General features: G+C 47.2%; 1 long non-coding RNA gene and 1 pseudogene across 2 annotated transcripts; both read right to left on the minus strand.

Moving 5' to 3' along the window:
• Positions 1-229: 229 nt before the first annotated feature.
• On the minus strand, positions 230-11022 carry LOC309341513. The gene is made up of 2 exons (XR_014156360.1): positions 9087-11022; positions 230-591 (listed from the first exon to the last, which is right to left on the minus strand). It is a non-coding gene; the product is annotated as an uncharacterized lncRNA (long non-coding RNA).
• Positions 4511-7253, minus strand: LOC309341466 (potassium voltage-gated channel subfamily A member 1 pseudogene; annotated as a pseudogene). The gene has a single exon. The product of its transcript is annotated as a potassium voltage-gated channel subfamily A member 1 pseudogene (transcript).
• Positions 11023-13242: the final 2220 nt, after the last annotated feature.

Consider the following 13242-nt stretch of genomic DNA (forward strand, 5'->3'; position numbering starts at 1 on the left):
CCAATAAACCCCCAAAGATCAGTTGGTTGAACTAGCAGAAGGCTTTGGCATTTTTAAGACCAATACCATTTTTATAGCATTAGTTTTCATAGGTTAGAGTCTACTTCTCAAATGTGCTTTTTCAGTTAAATTGCTGAAACCCTCTGCTTGACAAGTTTGGAAAAAACTCTGAGGTTTATTTTGTATTCAGGATTCACTGTCCTTTTTGCATTCAAAAGCACTCTCAGAATAAAATTAAAAGGTTTTATTGAAAATGTAAACCAAGGTCTTTGTTTAAAAATACAGATTTCGTCATTTGCAACTGTTACAGCTACAAAGTTTAACTTTTCCAGAGTCTTCTAAGATGTTATGCACGTTGAGTTCAGCGTATTCTCCATTAAACTCAGTGGGACATAACGATGAATGCATAGCATCAGCTAAACATGAGCCAAGAATCTTCTGTCACCTGAAACAGAACCTTTGCATTTCAAATCTCAAGCTAAAAAGTCTAACATAGAACTGCTGCCATTTCAATATGTTTGCTATGTTCCTCTAATTTTTTAGACTGCTATTCTGAGGCGCCAGGCATCCCCTAAAGCAGGGGTCAGCAACCTTTTTCAGATGTGGGCCAGTCCACTGTCCCTCAGACCATGTGGTGGGCCGGACTATATTTTGAAAAAAAATTAAAATGAATGAATTCCTATGCCCCACAAAAAACCCAGAGATGCATTTTAAATAAAAGGACACATTCTACTCATGTAAAAACATACTGATTCCCAGACCGTCCACAGGCCAGATTGAGAAGACGATTGGGCCGCATCCGGCCCCCGGGCCTTAGGTTGCCTACCCCTGCCCTAAAGATTATTTTTCTCATTTTCAATTCCAACTTGATAAACTGTTAGCCTAAGTGGTAAACACACAGGCCCAGATTGGGCCAGGGTGCCTTCCCCATCAGTGATAGGATGGAATCCCTGCCAGATCCACCTCAAAAATGCTTCTTCAGAGTGGCTTGCCCAGCTTCCTGCATCTCTAAAGGTAAAGGTAAAGGGACCCCTGACTATTAGGTCCAGTTGTGACCGACTCTGGGGTTGCGGCGCTCATCTCGCTTTATTGGCTGAGGGAGCCGGCATACAGCTTCTGGGTCATGTGGCCAGCATGACTAAGCCGCCTCTGATGAACCAAAGCAGCACATAGAAACGCTGTTTACCTTCCCACCAGAGTGGTACCTATTTATCTACTTGCACTTTGACGTGCTTTCGAACTGCTAGGTTGGCAGGAGCAGGGACTGAGCAACGGGAGCTCACCCCATTGCGGGGATTCGAACCACTGACCTTCTGATCGGCAAGTCCTAGGCTCTGTGGTTTAACCCACAGCGCCACCCGCGTCCCTTCTGCATCTCTACACCTTTATAATTTCTGCCCATTACCCAGACAATAGTAAAAATGTAAACCCTGCCTTCGGCCCCAAACTTATCAGCACCAGAATTTGGAACAGCTGTCAGCAGTATCCAAGGGAAGGGAATTTGTATGTGTTCTTGCCTATAAGATCCCATAGAAAATAACATTAAGACTTTCATCCTCCTCCTTATATCTGTCAATATATCCTTATCCTCCTTGTACTTTTGAACTAGAAGCAATAATCCTTATCACAATTCCATTATTAAAACATTTTTGGAGTCGTCAGGTACATCTTTTAAAATACACGTACTGAACCGAGGTTTGTTTTGGCTTCTTTATCTGATTACAAAAGAGTTTTTTCAGGTATAGGGAATTAACAAGTTTTTTTAAAAATGCATGTAATTCAATATCCTGAACCCCCAGATTCAAAATGTTGCAACTTTAATTATGCTTTTCTGCATGAGATGCACAATTCCAACCTGACCAGAACAGGAAATAAACATCACAAAGAAGAAAGGGTTTGATTCATAGCTGTCAACTTTTCCCTTTTTTTAAGGGAAATTCCCTTACTCCGAATAGGATGTTGACAGCTATGGTTTGATTTTCCCAACAAGAAGTCCACTCAATTTAGTTTGAGTCTTGAGCATGGATGTGCCTCTATTCACTTCCCTGCAGGGAGAAAATAATGACTTAACTGAGTTTATTATATTTAATTGGGGGGGGGGGCAGTTGCCTTCAAGTGACCAAACAGGGGAATTTTGCAAGATTTGGCTTCTTTAGGCAACTATCAATTTGCATATGTATGAGCAAGCAGGAATAAACACTGAAGGATAGCAACATTTATGGAGATGAGACAGAATTGCATTTTCAGACATGTGTGTTTTTTCTTATGAATATCCCCCTTCCCTCAGCTGCTTTTAGGGAAAACATACAGGAATCTTCTCTCCAGGCACAGGTTAAAAGCTTCTTTTCATATTCAAAATGTGCCCTCATTGGGTGTATTTGTAAGACCAAAAAAAGTCTATTAAAAATCACCAAGTCATGTAGAATGGCAATTCTGCTCCCATTTGCAAAGTTCTGGCCAGTTCATTGGTTGCTTTTATCTCTGAAGTGAGGGTCAACTTACCCCCTGGCAAAACTGAGGGTTATATCCCACGCCCTGAATATAGTAGTTGTGTGAGTAGGGTGTGTGTTTGAATTGTCCACACAAAAATAAGCCCTGTTTACAGAGAAGCTTGTAGAGAAGTATGCTAGAGAGAAGGGTTTAGCTAAACTTCATTCCTGATATGCTATCTTCCAATGAGCTGGGAGTTTTCTCTCTTGAGGATACACCCCACCGGCAGCTTGAAGTGGTGGGGTCCAAAGAAAGTCTTTCCACTTTGCTCTGCTGTCTGTAAGGTAAAAGGTAAAGGACCCCTGGATGGTTAAGTCCAGTCAAAGGTGACTCTGGGGTTGTGGCGCTCATCTCGCTTTCAGGCCGAGGGAGCCAGCGTTTGTCCACAGACAGCTTTCTGGGTCATGTGGCCAGCAGGACTAAACCACTTCTGGTGCAACAGAACACCATGACAGAAACCAGAGTGCACAGAAACGCCATTTACTTTCCTGCCACAGTGGTACCTATTTATCTACAGTGGCACCTTGGTTGGCAACCGTTTTGGATTACAACCATTTTGGATTACAACCATGTCAAACCCTGAAGTGCTGTGTCCCCTTTTTTTGGATTACAGTGGTACCTCGGGTTACATACGCTTCAGGTTACAGACTCCGCTAGCCCAGAAATAGTGCTTCAGGTTAACAACTTTGCTTCAGGATAAGAACAGAAATCGGGCTCCGGCGGTGCGGCAGCAGCAGGAGGCCCCATTAGCTAAAGTGGTGCTTCAGGTTAAGAACAGTTTCAGGTTAAGAACGGACCTCCGGAACAAATTAAGTACTTAACCTGAGGTACCACTGTACAACCCTTTCTTTTTTATTACAACCAAATATTTTTGGGAGGCCCCATTGGCGAAAGTGCGCCTTGAGTTACAACCTGTTTTGGTTTACAACCAGACCTCTGGAACAGATTGTGGTTGTAAACCAAGGTATCGCTGTACTTGCATTGGCGTGCTTTCGAACTGCTAGGTTGGCAGGAGCTGGGACAATGGGTGGCGCTGTGGTCTAAACCACTGAGCCTCTTGGGCTTGCCGATCAGAAGGTCAGCGGTTCAAATCCCCGTGATGGGGTGAGCTATCTGTATGCACTTGGCTTCTGTGTGCTGAGGTCTTTCTGGCATGTAAAGAAGGATTAGGCCATATGTTAATCATGACAGAATTCAAAGGAGTCTCCGGGCTAAGCTTTCAAGAGTGATTTAAAGCTACCTTGATTCACTTTCTTAGCACTCATTAACAAATGCAATTCAGCATGAATAGTTTTGAGTTAGATATAAACTAACCTTGATTGCCGGTCCTCTTCTATGTTCATTAGTAGACTGAAACCTTCATTCACAATGAAATGGGAATTCGACACAAACTCATATAACTTGGTTCCTTGCTGCAGCAACAACAAAAATGATGAGGATGGTTGTCTGAAGACATGGCTCAGCTGATTTCACAGCAGGCTGCGTTATCCTAGGTGAACAATGGAGTTCTGTGCTTCATAAAAGGTAGTCCTGACTCCTGCCATTTATCATTTGAGAACTTCTGTGCAGGAGACTGCGAAATGGGCCCATTGAAGATTTCTCCATGCTTGTCCCATGCAAAATCGAAGCCACAAGAGCATTATTTAGATAACTGCATTCGATACTTTCAGAAGCAACCATTCCTGGAATACTGTCAGTGAGACAACCATACAGTGAAAGCACTAAACGGTACTACCTGGAATCTAGAGTGCCAATTCCAAAGGCTTCACATCCTGAACATATTTATTCTCACGCTCCGCTTATGTCATGTTCAGTGCCTTTGATCTGTGGTGTACTTGGATCAAACCTGATTAATAGTAAACAGTTTCTAGTAACAAAACAAAACAAAACAAAACAAAACAAAACAAAACCCTTAAAAAACAACAGTTATAAAGGACAAGCAACCAAACAGCAACACCAACAAACTTTTAAGATTTTTGTTTCTTGGGATAAAAAGCACATCAATGGATTATCAGAAATATTATACAGTATTATATGTATTTATTAAGAAAAAAAAATCTGCATTTTTAATAATTTAAGGCTCAACAAGAGAACAAAACCCCAACTCTGACAACAAAATACTTTTCTGCTAGAAGGCTGAAAATACCACATTCACTTCACACACGAGAAAATCAGTTTTGTACTAAAAGGGGGGATATATTACTTCACTAAAAGTTTCTAGAGATTTTATGAAGTCATACATCACCGAAAAAGTGCTCTTTTCATCTATAAATATAATCAGACATATAGAAAATAGAAATATTTCAGCTTGAAACTACAGTACCAACAAATAAATCCATTTACTTCCCATGGAAAAAGAGGGTTTGGACAAATGAACTGTGCTACAAATGAACTGTTTCTTTTTCAGTAAAATAAATTATCCGCAAGCAACATCAATTTGCACTTAACAGCTTAGAAAGCCTCCTAGATAATGGGAGGTGTCTAGCTTAGTCTTAGCTGGTTTTATAAATAGATGACAGTCTCATGGGAAGGGGAGAACATTAAAAACCAAAATGAAACAAAATAACTTGCTTTTTCCTGAAGGTTTCTTAAGAACGGCTACCATATTTCAAAAATGAACACTAAGTGACAGTACCATTCAGCTTTCTCTAACAATTCCATCAAGCAAACTTCACCTTCTTCCTATTCCCCTTGTCTTACAAGTCTGTTTCCCTGTTGGTATCCAGGCAGAGTGCATAGAGAGATTTTCTGAGATCCATGCTGCTTTTAGCTTTGATGTTGGCCTTTTCCACAGACCCGGTCCCATTGTTAACCCCCTCAGCGTTTTCCAAGTGCACAACGGATTTGTCCAAAGAGTTTTTGCTGGTTCGTCTCTTCAAGTCCCCGGCTGAGCCGCCTTGAGCAGTACTAGACTCCTCCTTGAGGATGGCCTCTCCCTCATGGTCAGTTTCTCGGTGGTAGAAGTAGTTGAAGTTGGAGACAATAACCGGGACAGGCAGGGCAATGGTGAGCACGCCAGCAATAGCACACAAGGACCCCACAATCTTGCCCCCCACAGTGACAGGCCTCATATCCCCATAGCCCACCGTGGTCATGGTGACCACAGCCCACCAGAAGGCATCAGGGATGCTGGAGAAATGTGATTCGGGATCATCAGCCTCAGCAAAATACACGGCACTGGAGAAGAGAATCACTCCGATGAAAAGGAAGAAGATGAGAAGGCCCAGTTCCCTCATGCTGGCTTTCAAAGTCTGACCCAAGATCTGCAGCCCCTTGGAGTGCCTGGAGAGCTTGAAGATGCGGAAGACCCTGACCAGGCGGATGACCCTCAGGATGGCCAAGGACATGGCTTGTTGCTGGCCTCCGTTGCTGCTGCTGCTGCTGCTGCTGCTACTGCTACTGCTTCCCTGCGGCTGCTCCTTCTTCTGCTGCTCCTGAGCCAGCTCCGTCCCCAGCGTGATGAAGTAGGGGATGATGGCCACAATGTCAATGATGTTCATGATGTTCCTGGAGAACTCGGGCTTGCTGGGGCAGGCGAAGAAGCGCACCAGCAGCTCGAAGGTGAACCAGATGACGCACGTGGTCTCGATGATGAAGAAGGGGTCGCTGAGGGTGCTGGGCGCCGTCGGGGCGCTCTCCGCCGTGCCGTTGGGCGACGGGAGCAGGGGCGCGCGCAGCTCCCGCTCGTCGCGGAACTCGGGCAGCGTCTCCAGGCAGAAGGTGATGATGGAGATGAGGATGACGAGCACGGAGACGATGGCGATGCCCCGCGCAGAGCTGGAGCTCTCCGGGTACTCGAAGATGAGCCACACCTGACGCTGGAACTCGTGCGCCGGGAGCGGCTTCTCCTCCTCGCGGATGAAGCCCTCGTCCTCGCGGAAGCGCTCCATGGCCTCGTCGCCCAGCTGGTAGAAGCGGATCTCGTCGGCGAAAACATCGATGGAGACGTTGACGGGCCGCCGCAGCTTGCCGCCCGACTGGTAGAAGTAGAGGATGCCGTCGAAGCTGGGCCGGTTGCGGTCGAAGAAGTACTCGTTGCGCAGCGGGTCGAAGTACCGCATGCGCTTCTCGGGGTCCCCAAGCAGCGTGTCCGGGAACTGGCTGAGGGTCCCCAGCTGCGTCTCGAAGCGCAGCCCGGAGATGTTGAGCAGGACGCGCTGCTGGCCGCCCAGGGCGCGCTCGCTCTCCGCCTCCGCCTCCGGCCCCTCGTCACCCTCGTCGCCCCCAGCAGCCGACGAAGACGGCGGGGGCTCAGTGGCCGAGGGGGCCCCCGCCGCGGCCCTGGCCCTGCCCGGGCGGGGGGGCCCTTCCTCGTCGGCCGCCAGCATGGCCACGTCGGGTGGGCGCAGGAGGCCTCGCGGCGAGCCGCGCGCTGCGCCCGGCTCCGGGCAGCCCTCCTTGGCGCCGCACTCGGGCAGCCAAGGGAGCCGCTCAGCCCGGCTCAGGCCGCCGCCGGGGCCATCTTCGCCGATGGCCGTGGCGCCGCCGTTCTCCAGCGTTACCAGCGCGATCTCCATGGGGAGCAGCCGGGGCGGCGTCGGGGGCACCAAGAGGCATCGGAGGCTCCCCGCATGCTGCGCCCCGTCCGAGGCAGCCACCTCCCGGTGGGGCGGCGCGCCTCCTCCTCCGGCTGCTGCTGCTGCTGCTTGGGCGCGCACGAAGCGCGCCAAGCGGCGGCCAAACGCGGAGAGGAGGCGGCAGGCTCTCGCTCGCTGGCTCGCCGGCTCCTCCTGACGTCAAGCGAGGCTCTCGCCTTCTTCCCGGGCGGCAACCAGGAGGCGGGGGTCCCGGCGTAGCTCGGCTCTCCGGCGCAACCGCGGCCTCGGCAAATGCGCGCGCGCGCGCGCCCCCCACGCCGCCACCGCCGCCTGCTAAGCGAAAGCCCGCCCCCCGCGGCGCGCCGGGCCCGACGACGACGAAGAGCCGCTGCTGCGCGCTCGGGGCGGGACGCGGGAGATGCGCGCGCGCGCGCGCCGCCTGGACCACTGCCTCCGGGTGGAACGAGAGTGCCTCTGGGCGCGCTGCGCACCGATCGAGGTAGAGAGCCCCGGGGCGCCTCTCTCCGGAGGGGTCATCTCCATAGTTCTCGAGGGAGCGCTCCCGGCGCAACTTTGCGCACCTGTTGGGATGCGCGGGGATGCCACTCCGAGGCAGCGGAGATGCGCCCAGGCGGCGGGGGGGGGGGGTTGTTTTGCTTCGGCAAATACGGCGGCGGGGGAGGGGGGCCGGCGGCGGGGGAACTGCGGCTTCCCAGGGATAATGCAAGAGATTATTACTGTTCCCTTGTGATATTACTTTCATCATCCAGCGCACGAGTGGAGAGCGGGGGGGGGGCGGAGAGGGAGAGGATTATATCTCAGGAAAGCCACACGGATGTTTTGCCAGTACATTTGCAGCAGCAGAGAAATGGAGGCGTGTGGAAAGCCAGACATCTCTGCAAACGCCGCTACCATTTAGGTAGGGCTTCTGTTGCGCATGCAGCAGCATCAGAAATCTTTTCCGGTTAAGGTTGGTCCGTGTTTTATCTCCGAGACGGGGATGGAGAGAAGGTGGCTGGGGAACCTGTGGCTGATAAGCCCACCTGGTGCGTTTACAGCGAAGGTGAAATTTGGACCAGAGACTCGCCTAGTCACACACAGGATCAGCAGGAGCGAAAAGATCTGAGGCATAGATAGATAGCCCCTTTCATGAACTGGATTTTTGGGGGTTTGGGTTTGGCTAAAGGGATTTTACATCAATGAATGAAAAAATTCTCAACAGGCAAGAAACTGCTCTTCTTCCTCCTTCTCCTACATTGGAGGTGCTCCCTTAAACACCCCCACTGGCCCTAAAAGTTTGGTAACCTCTGATGGACACAGAGACTGGCAGCAGTTCATGGCAAATGCACAGAGAATGACCAAAGAAGTATCAGTAAGAATGGCCATTGTTTCCTCTTCAGAAGAAAGGAGTGAAGGAGCTTTGGTTGGACCTGCCTTAGGTTGTCCTGAATGACCTCAGGTAGTTGTCATTGTCAACTGTTCCTTTAAATGTTTTGGCTTGTTCATGGAGTATGGAATCGGCTGCCTTGTGGACTCAGTAGGCAGCAGCAAGGTTGTGGCAGATAACCCACAGGCATGGCCGTGTGGCAAACGGGCATATAATCATAGATTTATGGAGTTGGAAGGGACCGTGAGAATCATCTAGTCCAACCCCCTGCAATGCAGGAATCTTTTGCCCCATGTGGGGCTCAAACCCACAATCCTGAGATTAAGAGTCTCATGCTTCTTTCTATGACTGTCCTGAGATCCTGGTGCAATGTTGCCACAGATGGGCACTGTTCCTCGTCTTTCCTTTCTTCTGTGCTTCTCATTTCTAGGCTTCTGATTTCTAGGCATATGTTCTTGCCAGCTTCAAGGTCACTGGCATTTCAAATCCCCCTTTGTACTTGTTTTCATAATCTTAAGGAATAGAAACTTAACTAAAAGAAGAATCTGCACCAGCTAAAACTTGGGGCACTGAATGCAGGTGTTTTTTGTTTGTTTGCTTGCAACCACTTGCTGACAACACACATTCCCAGCTTCTTCTTTTGCATTGTTAGTTTAGATCAGGGGTCTAACCTTTCTCAGCTGTGGGCCGGTCCACCGTCCCTCAGACCATGTGGTGGGGCCGGACTATATTTTGAAGAAAAAAAAATCAATGAATTCCTATGCCCCACAAATAACCCAGAGATGCATTTTAAATAAAAGTGCACATTCTGCTCATGTAAAAACACCAGGCAGGCCCCACAAATAACCCAGAGATGCATTTTAAATAAAAGCACACATTCTGCTCATGTAAAAACACCAGGCAGGCCCCACAAATAACCCAGAGATGCATTTTAAATAAAAGGACACATTCTACTCAAGTAAAAACATGCTGATTCCTGGATTGTCCGCGGGCCGGATTGAGAAGGCAATTGAGCCGCATCCGGTCCCCAGGCCTTAGGTTGCCTACCCCTGATCTAGATGACCCTTTGGGACTGTTCTAATGCTACAGTTTTACAATTCTGTGGAATCAAAAACTTCCTCTTTCCGGTTCAGCCTCTCCCATTGCTATTTCCCTATACAGTATTGCAATTTTAAAACCCAGGAATCTGAAAGAGAACCTGACTAAACAAAGGGCACTTAATCACCTGCCCATCACACTGAGTAGTAAAGCAATAAAATGGGCTCAACCTGTAATCTCTCAGTTAATGTTAGAAATTACATTTGCTGAATGGAACTTACTTGCAAGTAGGCAATATGGAAGGATGCTATAATATAATGCCTTGCTGGATAATATTCTGTAGAATTAAGTGCTTTAATTTTGCTTCCTGCCAATTGAAGAAAAACTGCCTCTGTGATGCTGTAGGGTAGGTCTTTAGTGTGGAAACAAACGGTGCAGTTTTTCCTACAAAGATTTTGTTGTGGAGAGTGCTGTGGTCAGGTGTCATTTTGTTGCTGCAATTACTATTTTTGCTGTTATTTTCCCTATTGGTTTTGCTGTTTTTTTGAAGTTGTTTTTGTATGTTTTGTTGTCATAATTTTGAAGGCCACCTCCAAACGGTGGGGGAGGGGGGATAAAATGTTCCAAATAAAGAAATTGAAATAATAAAATCTGCTGAGCCAGGCTCTTCTGGGGCAGGTAAAGCCCCTGTCCCATAGCCCGTTGCAGAAAACTCCTGGGTAACTCTGCAGCGGTATTTTCATACTCAATCTGTCTGGCATCTTCATCAAGCCATATCATTCCCAATTTCCTAAGGATTAACTCATTTCCCTTTAATGAAAAACATTGCCCTCAAAACACTGCCCCAAAGATACAAAATATCCCTGCGACAGAAAAAAAATTAATTATGTTAAATGGTTGACATTAGTGATTATTTCCTGGCAACGTGGTCCTTTTGATATAATTTTCTTCCAACAATTTAATACGGCGTTAGTGGCATCTAAGGTTACAAGCTTGCAAAAATAATCAGTGTAGATTATTTATTGTTGAGAACTGGAGGTTACCTTATGAGGGGAGGGGGGTCAAGAGTCACCCATGGGGCGTGAGAAACTTGCAGGTACATCAACTGGCCACAGAGACAGGAGTTATGAAACTGCAGACGTAGCTTTATCTCTGCCATTCTATGCAACCGTATTTTTAAACCAGAACTGCTGGGTATATTTCTTCATGTTTCTTTATTTATTTTGAACGAGAACTAGGAGCTGCACTCCTGCTCATGTTGCTCACCAGCCCAGCCTACCCCATCTCCCACCCTATGCCAAACAACCCCAACCCCACACACTAACCCCTTAGACCTGTCAGTTTGCATTTCTTAGTACAGAAAATATTGGTATGATGTGTAGAGATCTTTCCTATTCTACTTAATTCAAGAGGGTTCTGGCAGCTTCTCTGTGTGAAAGAAACAAGCAGAAGGTTCATGATATTTGGGTGATTCCTTCAGAGAAGCTGATTGCAGCTGTCTTAAACTGGTTCTCTTAATTCTTTCTGTCAAGGGCATACTGACTATAAGAAGCCAGAAGGAGTCTGGGTTTCACTTGCTTTCTCTATCTCTTTTCCTATCGGTGTGGTGTCCTGTATATACTGTAGTTTTAAGGTTTAGTCTTATTATAAGTTATTGTAAGTTTAAGTGAAGTCTGCTGCAACTGGATTTCTTATGGACAGCGCCATTCCTGAATGTATTAGATTTGTGACCATTATGCTCATTTGCCTTCAGTTGGTACAAAAATGGTATTAAACACCTGTAAGGTTATAGCATATTACAAAATCTGGAAGTAAGAATTGTTGGAGGAAATGTGGAGTGATGGGAACGTACAGTCATATGTGGTGGGACTGTCCGTTAGTTAATGAATTTTGGAAACGGATTGGTATAGAAATATCGGGAATTGTGGGTTGGAAGGTGGGAATATCTAAATTAATGGTTCTTATTAGTCTGAGCAGCACCGAGTTAAAAACAAAAGAGGAATATAAATGGGTAAAATTGATGGTAACTGCACCCAGACAGGTTATAGCGAGTAATTGGAAAAATGCAGAAGAGCTAGGGGTGAACCAATGGAGGAAAAAACTGAATAATATTATAATTTTAGAATATCTAACTGTGAAGATACACAGAATGAAAGGGTTTAAGGTCAGTGAGAAAGAGGAGGATTGGTTTGAGAAGATATTGAATTATTTGGGTAGGTTTGAACAATTTGGGGCAATTAAAATGTTGAAAGTTAAATAAACCTTGCGGATGGAGGAGTGTTAACGTATATAAAATTGTACATATGGTTGATTTGAATATGTTATTATTGATTATGTATACCCAATGTATCAGTCGCCTGGGGGTTTCACTGTTTGTGTTTTGGTTGTTGGTAAAAAAAATTCTTTTTAAAAAATTGCCTTCAGTAGCAGTAAAGCTCTGCTGGATGAAATATTAATTGCCTCTGGTCTATCTTTTGGGAATCCTGCAACATGTTTAAGTTTTTACTCTGCTAACTATACTCTGGAGTTCTGCTCTGGATCAATATTGAATAGAATTCCACGACAAGACCAGCAACAAGAAACCTTTCTGGCTCCCACTCTAAGGACTAACATTTGACAGGTGGGTGGGGCAACCCACCTATCAATCACATGGCATTCTGATGTCACATGGTGGACAGGTGATGCTCCTGCCCTCTGTCCAAATCAGCAGTTGAAATGGGGAGTGTGGGAAGGTGTAGTGGGAAGGTGGGAGTGTGGTGGAGTGGTTAAGAGTGGTAGTCTCGTAATCTGGTGAACCGGGTTCGCTTCCCTGCTCCTCCACATACACCCAGCTGCTGGGTGACCTTGGGCTAGTTACACTTCTCTCAAGTCTCTCAGCCTCACTCACCTCACAGAGTATTTGTTGTGGTGGAGGAAGAGAAAGGAGATTGTTAGCCGCTTTGAGACTCCTTAGGGTAGTGATAAAGCAGGACATCAAATCCAAACTCTTTTTCTTGCAAATTCTTCCCTACACTAATTTCAACTACTTCATCTTCTCCCCCTTGCATGTCAGAGGTGCAAAGGAGAAGGGAAGGGTGTCACAAAAGGCTCAGGCCCCCTTTCCACCTCATGCTGCTGCCCCAGCCTATGTCATAGAAAGTGGTCTCAGCCAGAGGGAACAGCACAGGAAGGAGCCACCGGATGGGGGATCGGTGGCAGCTGCAGGACTGGCTTGGCCACGCCAGTTGGCTGACACTTCTGGCCACCTTCCCCCATCCTGCGCTGCTATTCCTCCCAGGCCGACTCTTCATTCTGGGCAGAGGCTGAGGTAGCACAGCAGATGACCAAGCTAGCTGGCAAGGAGGAAGGTGCCTAGCAGGAGCACCAGCCAGCCCGCAAATATATAAAAGGATGTCACATAGAGGAGGGAGAAAGGTGGTTTTCTGCTGCTCCAGAGAAGCAGACATGGAGCAATGGATCCAAACTACAAGAAAGAAGATTCCACCTAAACATTAGGAAGAACTTCCTGACAGTAAGAGCTGTTTGACAGTGGAATTTGCTGCCAAGGAGTGGTGGAGTCTCCTTCTTTGGAGGTCTAAGCAGAGGCTTGAAAACCATATGTCAGGAGTGCTCTGGTGGTGTTTCCTGCTTGGCAGGGGGTTGGACTCGATGGCCCTTGTGGTCTCTTCCAACTCTATGATTCTATGAAATCTGGCTGGCAAGTGGAGGAACCAAAAGAGCTTGAGGGAGCTGCTGCAGCCTGTTCTATGTGGGATGTGAAACACAAGAGCAGTCAAGTACAACATTCCC

The sequence above is a fragment of the Podarcis erhardii genome, assembly GCF_964252035.2.
Source record: "Podarcis erhardii genome assembly, chromosome: 5".
Lineage (NCBI taxonomy): Eukaryota > Metazoa > Chordata > Lepidosauria > Squamata > Lacertidae > Podarcis > Podarcis erhardii.